The 12,908-nt window shown below is 38.2% G+C and overlaps 1 pseudogene; it reads left to right on the forward strand.

Moving 5' to 3' along the window:
- Positions 1-3,269: 3,269 nt before the first annotated feature.
- LOC116094337 lies at positions 3,270-3,702 on the forward strand (annotated as a pseudogene).
- Positions 3,703-12,908: the final 9,206 nt, after the last annotated feature.

Below are 12,908 nucleotides of genomic sequence, written 5' to 3' on the forward strand. Positions count from 1 at the left end.
ACACCATTTCTTAAATGAATGTAACCTGTTCTCTGTGTGCTGAGAATGAAGTCACTCACTCAAGTCAAGTAGCTTTGACCTTAGCAGGAAGTCTGTACCCAAAAATCGAGCCTACAATTCATTTCTTGGTGCAACAGAAGTATCAACTCTCAGCTTAGCTACAATGAAGGTAAAATCCTTTGGTGATGTGAGGGTCATTGAAGTACAACCTTATTACAATGAAATCCAATGTCTAAAAATTGTTCTTATTTTGGACTTGTACCACAGTAAGAGCCAAGATTTTAAACTCTACTAAATACAAAACAAACAAAAAGACTTTATATATTCATGTTCATTTAAGAAAATACTAGTAGTGATGTATTATTTTTAAGTATACAGTTAATATGTTTGAAGTTATTTAAAATTTATATTGAGAAAAATGTATTTTCACTATTGCTGTAGATGAGCATCTACATAAGAATGTTAAATTGATTGTTGTTTTATATCAAGCAATTTTTACAATACTTATTTTTATTGTTATAATATTTTATAAAGTTTGTGGAATATGACAAAAAAGATATTGTAGGTATTGAAGGGGGTCTCTGGGAGGAGCGGTGGTACAAAAGGGAAACAAGAATGTGATTCAATTCTATTTAATTAAAATATGTTTTTAAATGTTAGCAAATTCAGATAAATTGCAATTATGTATTTTTTCTCATCATAATGCAATAAAAGTTTTTTAAAAAAGAAAAGAAAATAGTGATGAATGATTATGTTATTTCTTGTTACAATGAGAAAGTAGCAGCTTTCTTTTGGCTACAGAGAACACGGGCCTTCTAAATTACACCAGTGAGTGGATTCAGGGCTACCATGGGAATAGAGGATAAACATCTCCATAAACAAACAGATTGCACTGTATAATGCAGCTCAAGGATTCCATTTCTAGGAAGCCATATCTCTCTATTTCTGCCTCACTTCCCAAATTGGTCCTGCTGAATCAATGACTTTACTCCTACGAGGTTCTCATCAGCACGTGCTTTTGTATAAGGAAAACGTCCAGATCAAGCGACCATGAGTGAGGAATGCCTACTCTGAGAAAGTTGGCAGACTTTTGTAAAAGTTAAAACACACTTGCTTCCACTCCCACAGGTTATTTGGGAGAAACAGATTGATATTCAAACATACACACACACACACACACACACACACACACACACACACACACACACCTAAATGGATAAAGCTGTCCATTTTATGAAGTCTTACTTGGGTCAACTGTCCATGTTTCATGCTCACAGACACTAGAAATAAGACACCAGATAAGCTTACTGGCAAACAGAAAATCAATTCAGCTTAATTTTGAGTTTTAAGAGAATAAGCATTTAGTCAATGTATCAGATAGATTTTGTCACCTTTGATGTAGGAGTTGACTTTCCTAAAGCATTTCTGTACAAAATAAATTTTCAGGGAATGTGAATGGACTATGGACATATTCCAGATGGTTTCCTAGGGAGAATGAAACCAGATGTGGATTTTTTTTTTCAGCCTCTGAAATCATTTGAGATTAACGATCTGGTTTTGTAGGAGAATTCTGTGAAACTCAACTCTGCAGAATAAAGATAGAAAGGATTTGCAGATAATTAAAATAATATCTGAATGCCTCTTAGAGATTTTATAACCTAATCCTTGATTCCTAAGCTTTTATCCAGTTCTTTGATGGTTGATTTATGCAGGATGACTAGCTCAGTTGTAAATTTGATTTGTTTTGCTTCAGTGCAAAACATATTCCTGTCTCTCATCTTTTGGCCAGAGTCTCTCTTTGTGAGTTATTTACACTTAAATGAGAATTAAGCATGCAGCTAAAGCATAGGAAGAAAACATTTTACAAACTTAGAACTTCAGCTAATGCCTCAAAACTGGGGAAAAAAAGCAGCACACAGAGGGGGAGTCTCCATTATGTGAAGTACATTAGACTCAGTAAGATATGCTGGTCCTTTGCAACTCCAGGCAACACACAAAAATAAATAAATAAATAAATAAATAAAATCTAGACATGTACAAACAAACAAACAAATCAGAGTAGTGTTTTCCCTTAAGAAGAGGAGAAAGAAGTGTACACCTTCCCTGAACCAAGTTAGGACGGTGGGTGCATGGACTTTTGTAATTGTCTGTAATGGAAGACAATTAGAATCTTGGCTTCATTGAGTACACTTGTCTCTCCTCAGGAGGAGCTTGAGCAGCAGGTAAATGGTGCTTCTTGTAAGATAGAATTAGAATCATTTGTTCCACTTTGTCTATTCACTATACATAAAGTTCTAATTTTTAGGGACAGATCAGAATATCATATCTCTACCTAGAATCATAAATAGAATCTGTTGTTTTGATTGGGGGAAAAATAGTTTTTCCTTAATGGATTCTGACAAAGTCCTGAAACTTTGATCTTATTATATGGTATTTTAAAGGGAGCATTTATGATCCTTCCCTATGTAGGGTTTCCAGAGAAACTGGCTGAGAGGTCCAAAACCGTGCATAGTCAAAGGCATGCAAGGCTGGCACATTAACATCTACAAGGCACTTAGCACAACATAGCACACATTTATACTAGTTGCTCTTCTCTAAGTGTCTGTTACTATGATTTCTTCAATAATAATACAGTTCATACCAACACAATTGTATCTACTCACATATTCACAAGTATTTGACCATTAAATAATTTTTCAAGCTAACATCTAAACAATTCATGGAAATAAGCGTTTGGAAATGAAATTAATGTCTCAGTGAAGAATGTCTTCATTAGTTACAATCCATAAAGACCTCTGAATCGTACTCTTGAAAATACATTCTAAAACAGTTTCCAAGCTGAAGTTTCCTAATGACCATCTCTTTAGTTCCCCTGCAAGCAAGCTTTAATTTGTTTTCTAATATGCATGACCTTGGCATTTTTCTTTATAAGCAGGATGAAAGGCTGTTACAGTCCCCATTAGATAAGAAACAGATTTGTCATTTAAGACAGAGCATAAAGATGAGGGTGACTCTCAAAAGACAGTCATCTACATTGCCTCCAGCTAATATAGTAATTCTAAAGAGAGCAGGGGTGTGAGTGAGGAGGAACTGAGTCAGTCCCTGGTGACTCACATGGACGTGGGGGGAGTACTTACTATTTTGTTCAATGGTAAACTTTTCCTAATGACTTTGTAAGTATTCTATACTATTCTTTTTTTTTCTTCCATGAATTTTTATTAGATATTTTCTCTTTTAAAAAAGAATTATGAGTCCGGAGCAAGCGAGCGAGCTAGAGGCTGTTGGTCGGCTGGAGCGGAGCAATGCCTGAATCAGAGGAACTTGTTTCTTCAAGCTCTTCAGGCAGTGATTCTGACAGCGAAGTTGAAAAAAAGTTAAAGAGAAAAAAGTAAGTTGTTCCAGAGAAACCTGTGAAGAAGCAAAAGCCTGGTGAGACTTCTAGAGCTCTGGCATCCTCCAAGCAGAGTAGCAGCAGCAGAGATGATAACATGTTCCAGATTGGAAAGATGAGATATGTCAGTGTTCGGGACTTTAAAGGAAAAATTCTAATTGATATTAGAGAATATTGGATGGACTCAGAAGGTGAAATGAAACCAGGGAGAAAAGGTATTTCTTTAAACATGGAGCAATGGAGCCAGCTGAAGGAACAGACCTCTGACATAGATGATGCAATCAGAAAGCTATAAAATCGGAGCCCTATCAAACCTGTACTGTTGTAGTTGTCTTTTTACATTGGCTTTTGTTTTCTAAATGTTGTTTTCCAAGCTGTTGTATATTTGGATTGCAGAACAATTTGTAAGACAAATACTTTTTTTAAATGTGCATTATTAAAATGTTCTAAGTGAAGCTAATTGTCAACTTTATTAAAGAGGATTGCTTTGTGTGCCCCCTACCTAGTGTAAAATAAAGTTAGATCATTACAATCTTAAAAAAAAAAAGAATTATTTATTTGCTTTTATATATGTGAGTACACCGTAGCTGTACAGATGATTGTGAGCCTTCATGTGGTTCCTGGGAATTAAAACTTTAGGACCTCTGCTCGCTCTGGTCAACCTGCTTGCTCTGACCCAAAGATGTATTTATTATTATACATAAGTACACTGTAGCTGACTTCAGATACACCAGAAGAGGGCATCAGATCTCATTACAGGTGGCTGTGAGCCATCATGTGATTGCTGGGATTTGAACTCATAACCTTCAGAAGAGCAGTCATTGTTCTTATCCACTGAGCCATCTTGCCAGCCCAGGTATTTTCTTTGTTTACATTTCAAATGTTCTTCCATTTCCTGGTTTCCCCTCTGAAAACCCCCTATTCCCTCCCCATTCCCCCTGCTCACCAACCCACCCTCTCCCGATGCCCTGACATTCCCCTACACTGGGGCATAGAACCTTCACAGGACCAAGGGCCTCTCCTCCCATTGATGGACGACTAGGTCATCCTCTGCCACATATGCACCTGGAGCCATAAGTCCCATCATGTGTACTCTTTGGTTGGTGGTTTAGTCCCTGGGAGCTCTGGGGGTATTAGTTAGTTCATATTGTTGTCCCTCCTATGGGGCTGCAAACCCTTTCAGCTCCTTGGGTCCTTTCTCTAGCTCCTGTGGGGAGCGGTGGAGCTGAAGAGGCATTCGCCATGGCAAGATGGCACCTACTTCTGCTGTCAACTCCTAGTAAACAACTGTTTGCGCATGTGCGTAGAGAACTGTTTGCGCATGTGCGTAGAGTGGAAAGACGCCATGTCACGGCCCATTCCAGGGCGTCACGTGGGGTGATGAGCAAACAGCCAATCATGGGCGGACATGTGGTGCTGTGGGCGGACACACCGCACTGTGGTGTATATAAGCAGTGCTGATTATTGGCTCGGTCTCTTTTTCCCTCTGAGAGAGGGCAGTAAACATCGCTGCAGAAGGATCCTAGTGTCCGCGTGTCTTCTTCCCGGAGAGAAGACTGCGCGGGCCACAAGCTCCTTCATTGGGGACCCTGTACTCAGTCCAGTGGATTTTTAAGATTATCATTTAATTCTAACATTTTACCCTTTCCCTTCCTCCCTCCAAGCTTTCTCATGTTCCCCTCTCCACTCTCCTTCAAATCCATGGCCGTCTTTCCATCAATTGTTATTACAGACACCTATATTCCTACAATAACCTGTTGTCTACATATAATGTTAATTGTGTATGTGTCAGCTTTCATTTCTATTGCTGTGAAGAGACACCATTTCCCAGGCAATTCTGATAAAGGCAAACATTTCATTGGAAATGGCTGACAGTTTCAGAGATTTAGTCCATGATCATCAGGGTGAACGGTGGTACACTGTTCAGCCTTGTGCAGGCAGACGTGGTGCTGGAGGAACTGAGAGTTCTACATCTTGATCGAAAGGCGGTAGAATGGAACTGGGTTTGTTTCACACTGGGTGCAGCTTGATCATTTAAGATCGCAAAGCCCTCTCCCAGAGTGACCTGTTTCCTCTAATAATGCTATTCCCTATGGCCGAGCATCCAAACATGTGAATCTGTGGAGGCCATAACTATTCAAACCACCACAGTATGTATGTTCTCAGAACTGACCTGTTTAGTACTGGACCATCAATTGGTGTGCCCTTCTCTAGGGAGGACCTTCTCTCCCACTACTAGCTTTACTAGATTTCTAAAGCAAGTCCTTTGAGAAGAGGGGTGCTCTGGGTTAGGCTATCTATGAAAAAGAGCAGCTTGCCTACAGTTCAGTGAAGCTGGGAAGGATTTTAAAGTCATTCTGATCTCTACCAGCTCAGTGAGGAGCGCAGAAGACAGGCATTGCTAAGCAAACACCCCATGGTGCTTTCCTCTCTCCTTACTTCACTCAAGCGTCATTGTGTGTTCTTACCCATTTCTTCGCACACCGCTTGTAATACTTTGCATTCCACCTCTTCCCCCTACTGCTTCAAATGCTTTAAATAAATTTAAAGCAAGAAAATAATTTGTCATCAAAGCCCCAGCTGGACCCAAGGCTGCCTAGATCTCAAGTATTTCCCATCTGCCTTGCATTCCTTGCCTGTCTAGCGTCCTTGATCTTTAATCCACATTGCAAACCATTCCATCTGATAGATATTTCTTTGTACCTAGAACTATCTTGCTCTTGCTGATTCCACTTCTACTTCATTTTACTGTAACTATAATTTCATCCAATTTCAAAATACTCTATAATATGCAACATCATGACTACAATACTCATCTGGCCCTAACTGTTCTCATTTTAAATTTATTGTCTGTGTTTATGTGATACTAGACAAATGTAGATGCCAGAGGATGGCTGTTAACTCAGTTTTCTCTTTCCACTCTGTGGAGTCTAGGGATCAAATTCTGGTCAGCTGACTTGCCTAGAAAATGCCTTACCCATGGACCAACCTCACTAACTCCCTATTCTCTTGCTCTCTCGTCATGGTGCTATTTTTGCTCAAAATCCCTTGAAAGGAACCTGTGAATCTCTAATTTATAATGGGATGATATACCTTTCTCCTGTATACCTAGGGCAGTTCCCTTCTACATAATTTGATGTAAATCAAAAGACCCCACTCATTTACATACTCTGGCCACCACTTTCTTATGCCACCTTAAGTTTTGGTTGCTATAAGGTTGTCTTTCTCTGCGTCAGTTTTCATCACTACTCTGAAATACAGTGGCCACAGTCTGCCATCTGACATCTCCACTCCCATTCTCCAATGACACACTCACAAGACTTGTAGTCTAGACTTTGTCATTGTCTAAAATTCATTTTGTAATCTGAAATCTGAAATAAAAATAAATCTTTATAACAATCTCTTAGCTCTAAACTGCTACAACTCTCTCCTTACTTCTCTCTCTCTCTCTCTCTCTCTCTCTCTCTCTCTCTCTCTCTCTCTCTCTTTCTCTGAATTCTGGTGCTTTCTTTAAGACCTGGGACTTGAAACCAAACATGCAAGGGCATGGTTAACATTTAACTCCCCTGTCATACCTGTATTATAGTCTCTATCTTTGACACTTAAATGTCATGGCTATCAATGACAGATCTAAGTGAGAGTCTCTGCTCCTTGAGCATTTGCTTTCATTCTCTGATCTTTGGTGTCCTTGAATATAAAATAAGGAAAGAGTTGAAAGTATTACATAAAAATAACACTTGATTGATTTCTGATACAATGCATTGTGGCCATCAGTTACTGCCACAACCCCCAAAAGCATCCTTCTCTGAAATTAAACATCCTAAAGAAAATCACCATGGTTTCTTACCACTATACAGTTGCAGGTTAAATACTTAATTTTGTTAGACAATATGTTTTTTTCTTTTTTCTCATTGATCTTTTTTCCTCTATAACTACCCAAAATTATGCCAATTTTCTCAAACTTTATTTCTGCTTGTGAATGTATTCCTCATGGAGAACACCTAACCAAAGCTTAGTTAGGCCTCTGAACTATTGCCTAGGCATTGTGTAAACTTTGCTCATTAAATCCAGTTTGGACAATAACTCTACTAAATCAATTGAGAGAAAAACTCCATCTTTGATATCTGGTGCTCTATCACTTTCTGCTATCCCATAGGTGATTTCTTACCAGCTTGGTTTATTTACAATTAGAATTTGGTTAAGTTATTCTAACTTACAAAAACTTAGAATATCATTGATGTTTCGGAGTAATGTCCCTTCCACAGGCTCCCATACTGTTCTTTAAGTATAAATTCATACTTGGCCATGCTTTACCTAAGTTGAACTATGTCTTGTTCTGTTGATTGAAGATCCTATTGCACTGCTGTGGTCCCTGCCTATCACAACACTCCTAAGTAAGGTTTTTTATAGATTTTTTTCTCTTTTACAACCTAATAGGTTCAGATTATCTTACATCAGCTTATTTCCTACTTACCTTATAAAGTATCTATATTGGCATTGATTCAATGAACCCATCTATCTACATATGCATTCAAGAAATAATTTGCTAAGCATCTATTTGTTGGTATATGCTAAGGCGTCAGTGAAGAACAAGTCTGTCACACCAGGCAATTATTGAAAAAACTATTATGAGTTTTCAGAAGTTACAAAAGAGATAACTTTCCTCAAGAATGTAGGATGTTCTGTCTCCTGTAGCTTTTCTATTAATTAATATAATCTTGTTAGCATACAAAGAAGTGAGTTTTATTATGACTATTTGCATATATATATATGTATATATATACATATATATATATATATATATAAAATTATACTTTGTTCTTAAGTCTGAATAATTATTACCTGAATGGAGAACAAGATGAGCAACATATTAGGCAGAAAGAGGAGCATATATACAGTGCTCAGAGAAATAAAGGGAAGGCAAGGTCATAAATGTAACGAACCTGAACCCTAAACAGCACTAAGAGTGACAGTTACTTGAAGTTTCTCTCCCCCTACTTAATCATATCTGAAAATATAGGTGACCAGTTGCAACATATTTATCAGCAAATTTCTCTTCCGTTCATGAAAGGAAGTTCATGAAGTGCGCTATGAAAATGAGTTATTTGTGTTACGGAAAGAGCAGAAACAGTTTTCTTTGTCTTCATCGTGAAACATCCCATGCATGCTTCTCTGCCATTTATTGCCCTTTAGGGGAGGCTGTTAGGCAATTTGTATACGTATGTAAAGATCTACCACAAATTTATCAATGAAATGATAATGTCCCTCATAATTCTAAGCAGCAACATAAATTATACTTTACTTCCAACCAACAGCCTTAGAAGCCAGATACTTGAGATGTCAGAGCCCATGAGTCTGGATCCCAGGGTGGAAATGAGCGTGTGTTCACCTGACATGTATGTCCTGAGCCCTTTAAGACCAAGAACTTACTATTCTTTGAGCTTTTATTTTGAAGGTTTGTTTATTGATTTGGTTTATTCTGGCTGAAGAAGAATGAGATACTCTCTGTAGAACTTTGTAGACCACAATAACTAGAAGAACTTGATGCATGTAAAGATGAGGGGAAATCGATGAGAACAACACATTTCCAGATAGAGTAACTCGACAAAACAGCCACATGATGTGGAATGATAGAAAGCACAAGGAGCGTTCCTAACATGCAGGACCATCCATTCAGTTTTACGAAGTTTTTTTTTTTCTATTTTAATTGTCTATGAGTACTCAAGCAGGAGTCTTTAGTAAATACATAGCTATATAGGCTTGTGAGAGGGAATAATTCCCACCTCCTTTTCATAAATGATCTTCACTTGAACAGCTTTTTTTTCTATACATCTATAATTCCTCTGCATTATAGCTAAAATTCAGGTAAAGTTCAGGTAAAACGACTTCACACAATTTATAAGTCTGGTCTCTACTATCTGGTGAGAACTGGCTTTGTTGCCAGAGGGGTGTCTCGAGGTTTTTCTATGATTTGATGTGATGTCCAGGTCTTTTGTGTGTTGATCTTGAAGAATTGACTGAGAATCCACAGTTTAAGGATACTGGGGTTTTATTTACATAAGAAAAAGAAAAGGTTACAAAGGGTGGACTTTTCTTTATGATTGCCATGTCTAGGTTACATGTGTAATCCCATGATTCTCTCTGTTAAAACCACATGCATGAAAATCAATCCATATGTGTTAGTCATTAAAGGGGGCTTATGAAACTCCAACGTTTACTCTGGAACAACCTTTCCTTTGTGTGCGTGAATGTCTTTAGTGGAGTCTCCTACTAAGCTTTACTTCTCCATTGTGGTTAAATATTTCCTGTTGGTTGTAGGGGTTTATACAATCCAAAGTATAATTAAAGCAATGCAAAGGGTGGCACTTTTAGGAGTATGCTCTGGATTGAGCCTTCCTGTGACTCATAGCCACTTACCTCCATGCCATTCCACCAGAAATAACTCTCCAATAGTGAAACTCCAGCCATTCAGCATTTAAACTGCAGAGGTATTTTGGGTTCATATTTTTACATTATATTTTGTTTACTTTTATTACTATTAGATGTGTTTATTATATAAATGAGTGTATTGCCATATTTGTATATATTATGTATTGCTCTTTGTTACATCTGGCCTTTATCAAAATCGCAAAGCATATGTAAACTTTTCAATGTATTTGTAGAAGCATATAGTTGAGTTCCTGCCCTCTATCATTAATCACACCTATATAGGTAAGAAATTAGTATTGTCCCACACCTATGCCTGTGGTTTTATATTTCATATGTGTAATGTATTATGCATTCTCAACTGTCAAGATTTTATTCTAAGATGGACCAGATTCTTGCCAACCTTCCCTTTAAGTTTTACTAAGTAAATTGGCAGAAGATGTTTTTCTACTTTTCTCTTCATATCCTCTGTTCTGCAGCTTGGTACATATTGGAGCTTAGTATTAATAAGAATTGCAAACTTCCACATCTGCTGCTAAATCGCAGTCTTTTCCTCCCATGTGTATTAAGGAAAGGGGATGTTATTTCTTGAAATTGCCTTCGTTTGAGGTTATTTGCTCCTTTAGTGGATATTTGAGGTGGGCTAATGTTGTATTTCACAAACTAAAAGAAAATGTTCCTGAAATCATACACGAGTTCTGACTGTGCAAAATATATGACAATTTTAATATGCTGCAATTTTCAGGCTATGGGAGGCTATGGGCATAGTAATAACTTCTCTAGTAAATATTCAATTATTTGGTTACATAAAATAAAGCTAGAAGTTCAGAGATCATGAAATAAACACATACAGCATAATTCTTAGAGATTGGTAACTTTGTGAAAACAAAAACAAAAACAAAACAAAACAAAAACCTATTTCTCTATGGTAGGCAGCATATTCGCCCCTAGAGATGCTCTTGGTCTCCCAAATCAGTGAGGGAAATGTTGCTATGTGTTATGTATATCTAGTTAGGTTTCCACAAGATTCACATACTGTAGCACTGACCCATTGTGACTACATTTTGAGGACCATCTTTGTGGAAGCAATTAAAGTCCTAAGAGTAGGACCCAGATGTCATAGGACTGGTGTGTCTACTCTCAAAGAGGCCCATTTCCACTCTCACTTTTCTCTCTCTCTTCCTCCTTTATGTGCATAGAGAGGAGCTAGAAGGGTCAGAGAAAGCCATGAAGCCCCACCAGAAACAAACCCTAATGATAACCTGACTTTGTATTTCTAGCATCCAGAAAAATGAGAAAATAAATTATTTAAATATTTTATGGCCATGACTCAATTGTAGTAGATTATGGGAAAATGTTCAGAAGGATAAAAATGGTGAGCTTGGGCATCCGCCAAGAGCTGAGGAACATAGGTAGCCTATGGAAAGAAAAAAATGGATCCTCTCTTCAGCTTCCAGGAAAGTGTTGGGCCTTCCAGGGACTTAACTTTAGTTCAATGAGTTCAATCAGACCTCCAACTACAGAACTATCAGATAATAAAATGGGTGTTGTCTCAAACAGCCAAGTCTGAGAAAATGTGCTGTGATCACAGTAGAAAATGGCCATCTCTTCCAGGATTGGCCAGGACTGGCTGTGCTGGGGATTAAGAGAAAGAAGGAGTGTGAGCTAGGTTTGTGACCCTGCTTCCCCATCCTCTCTAGCTCAACATGTGACCCATCAATCCTCCTTCTGGGCATATAGCCAAAGAATGAAATTAGTATATAGAAGAGATGTCTGTGGTCCACATTAATAAAACGTGGACCTCATCTATAACAGGGCAGCTATGTAATTGCCTACCTGCTAGTGGGAAAATATGAGCTGTACACGAAACAGGATACTATAGATATGAAAAAGAAATGGATTTTAATAAACTCTATTAGCTATTAATATGGCCTGGCCAGTCCTCTGATAATGGAGGCAGAGTCTTATGGATTTTATAAATTAATGTTAGCAAAATTACTGGGCAAATTACCCCTATTTTTCTACATGATAGACTATTAACTCTCCAGCTGAGCTCCTCAAGTGTTTAGAGCTCGAGTTTTGTCTAGGTTGTCTCTCCTCCACCAGTCCCTCCTTAGGGGGCACTTCACCTGGCCATGTGCTCCTTGTCTATCAAGTCTAATGGAGACCTCCTGTTAGCTCTGTCTTCGTTCTCCTCCCTCCTTCTTTTCTCTCCTCTTTCTCTCCCTGTGGTCCCTATCTGAGATGCCAGCCCAGTAATTGAAATCCCATGTATCTCTGTTCTCCCCAGTAACTGACAAGGCTGCCACTTTTATTTAACCAAAAGCTTTAAATTGGGAAGCAAGGTTTACGTGACAAAGAATGGTATAAGTGAGAGTCTGCTCATGGGGACAAGAGATTGGGGTTCAGAATTTAGCATTTGTATCCACTGAGCTAGACCAACCCCCAACAAGAAACTGCCCTTAGAAACTCTGAGTAGAACTGGAGAATACATCACTAAACAAAATAAACCAAAATCAGAGACACAAAAACTGTGTGTATACAATCCGGTGGAAAAAAAAATCCGACTTTATAGAAATAGTGATTCAAAGAATTGTTTTAGGAAGCTGAGAAGAGGAGAGGACAGACAAAGAAAGATTTGGTCTAAGGGTCAAAGTTCAAGCTAGATTGTAAGAATAAATTTTGATCGTTTATTGCATGGCATGGTGACTGAAGCTAATACTGTGTTTGCATATATCAAAATCTCTAAAGCATATTTTAATGAACTTGGTAGGTGACTCAGTGGGCAAGGAACTTTCTAGTTCACAAGTATAGCAAGCTTATTTCAGAGTCCCAGCTCCCACATACAAAAACCAGGCATGGCAGCACGCGTCTGCATTTTCAGTGTTAGAATGTTCAGCCTGAAGGGTTTTGGAGCTTGGTGGTTAGCCAGACTACCTGAGAGAGTGGTTGTCAGGTTCAATGGTAGACTCTAACTCAGAAAATAAAGTGTTAGTGATGGAGAGATGGCTCAGTGCTGAACAGTCATCTAAGTTCTTCCAGATGACTCAGGTTCAATTCCCAGCACCCATATGACGGTTTATGATTATCT

This window comes from Mastomys coucha, unplaced genomic scaffold (assembly GCF_008632895.1).
Source record: "Mastomys coucha isolate ucsf_1 unplaced genomic scaffold, UCSF_Mcou_1 pScaffold16, whole genome shotgun sequence".
NCBI lineage: Eukaryota > Metazoa > Chordata > Mammalia > Rodentia > Muridae > Mastomys > Mastomys coucha.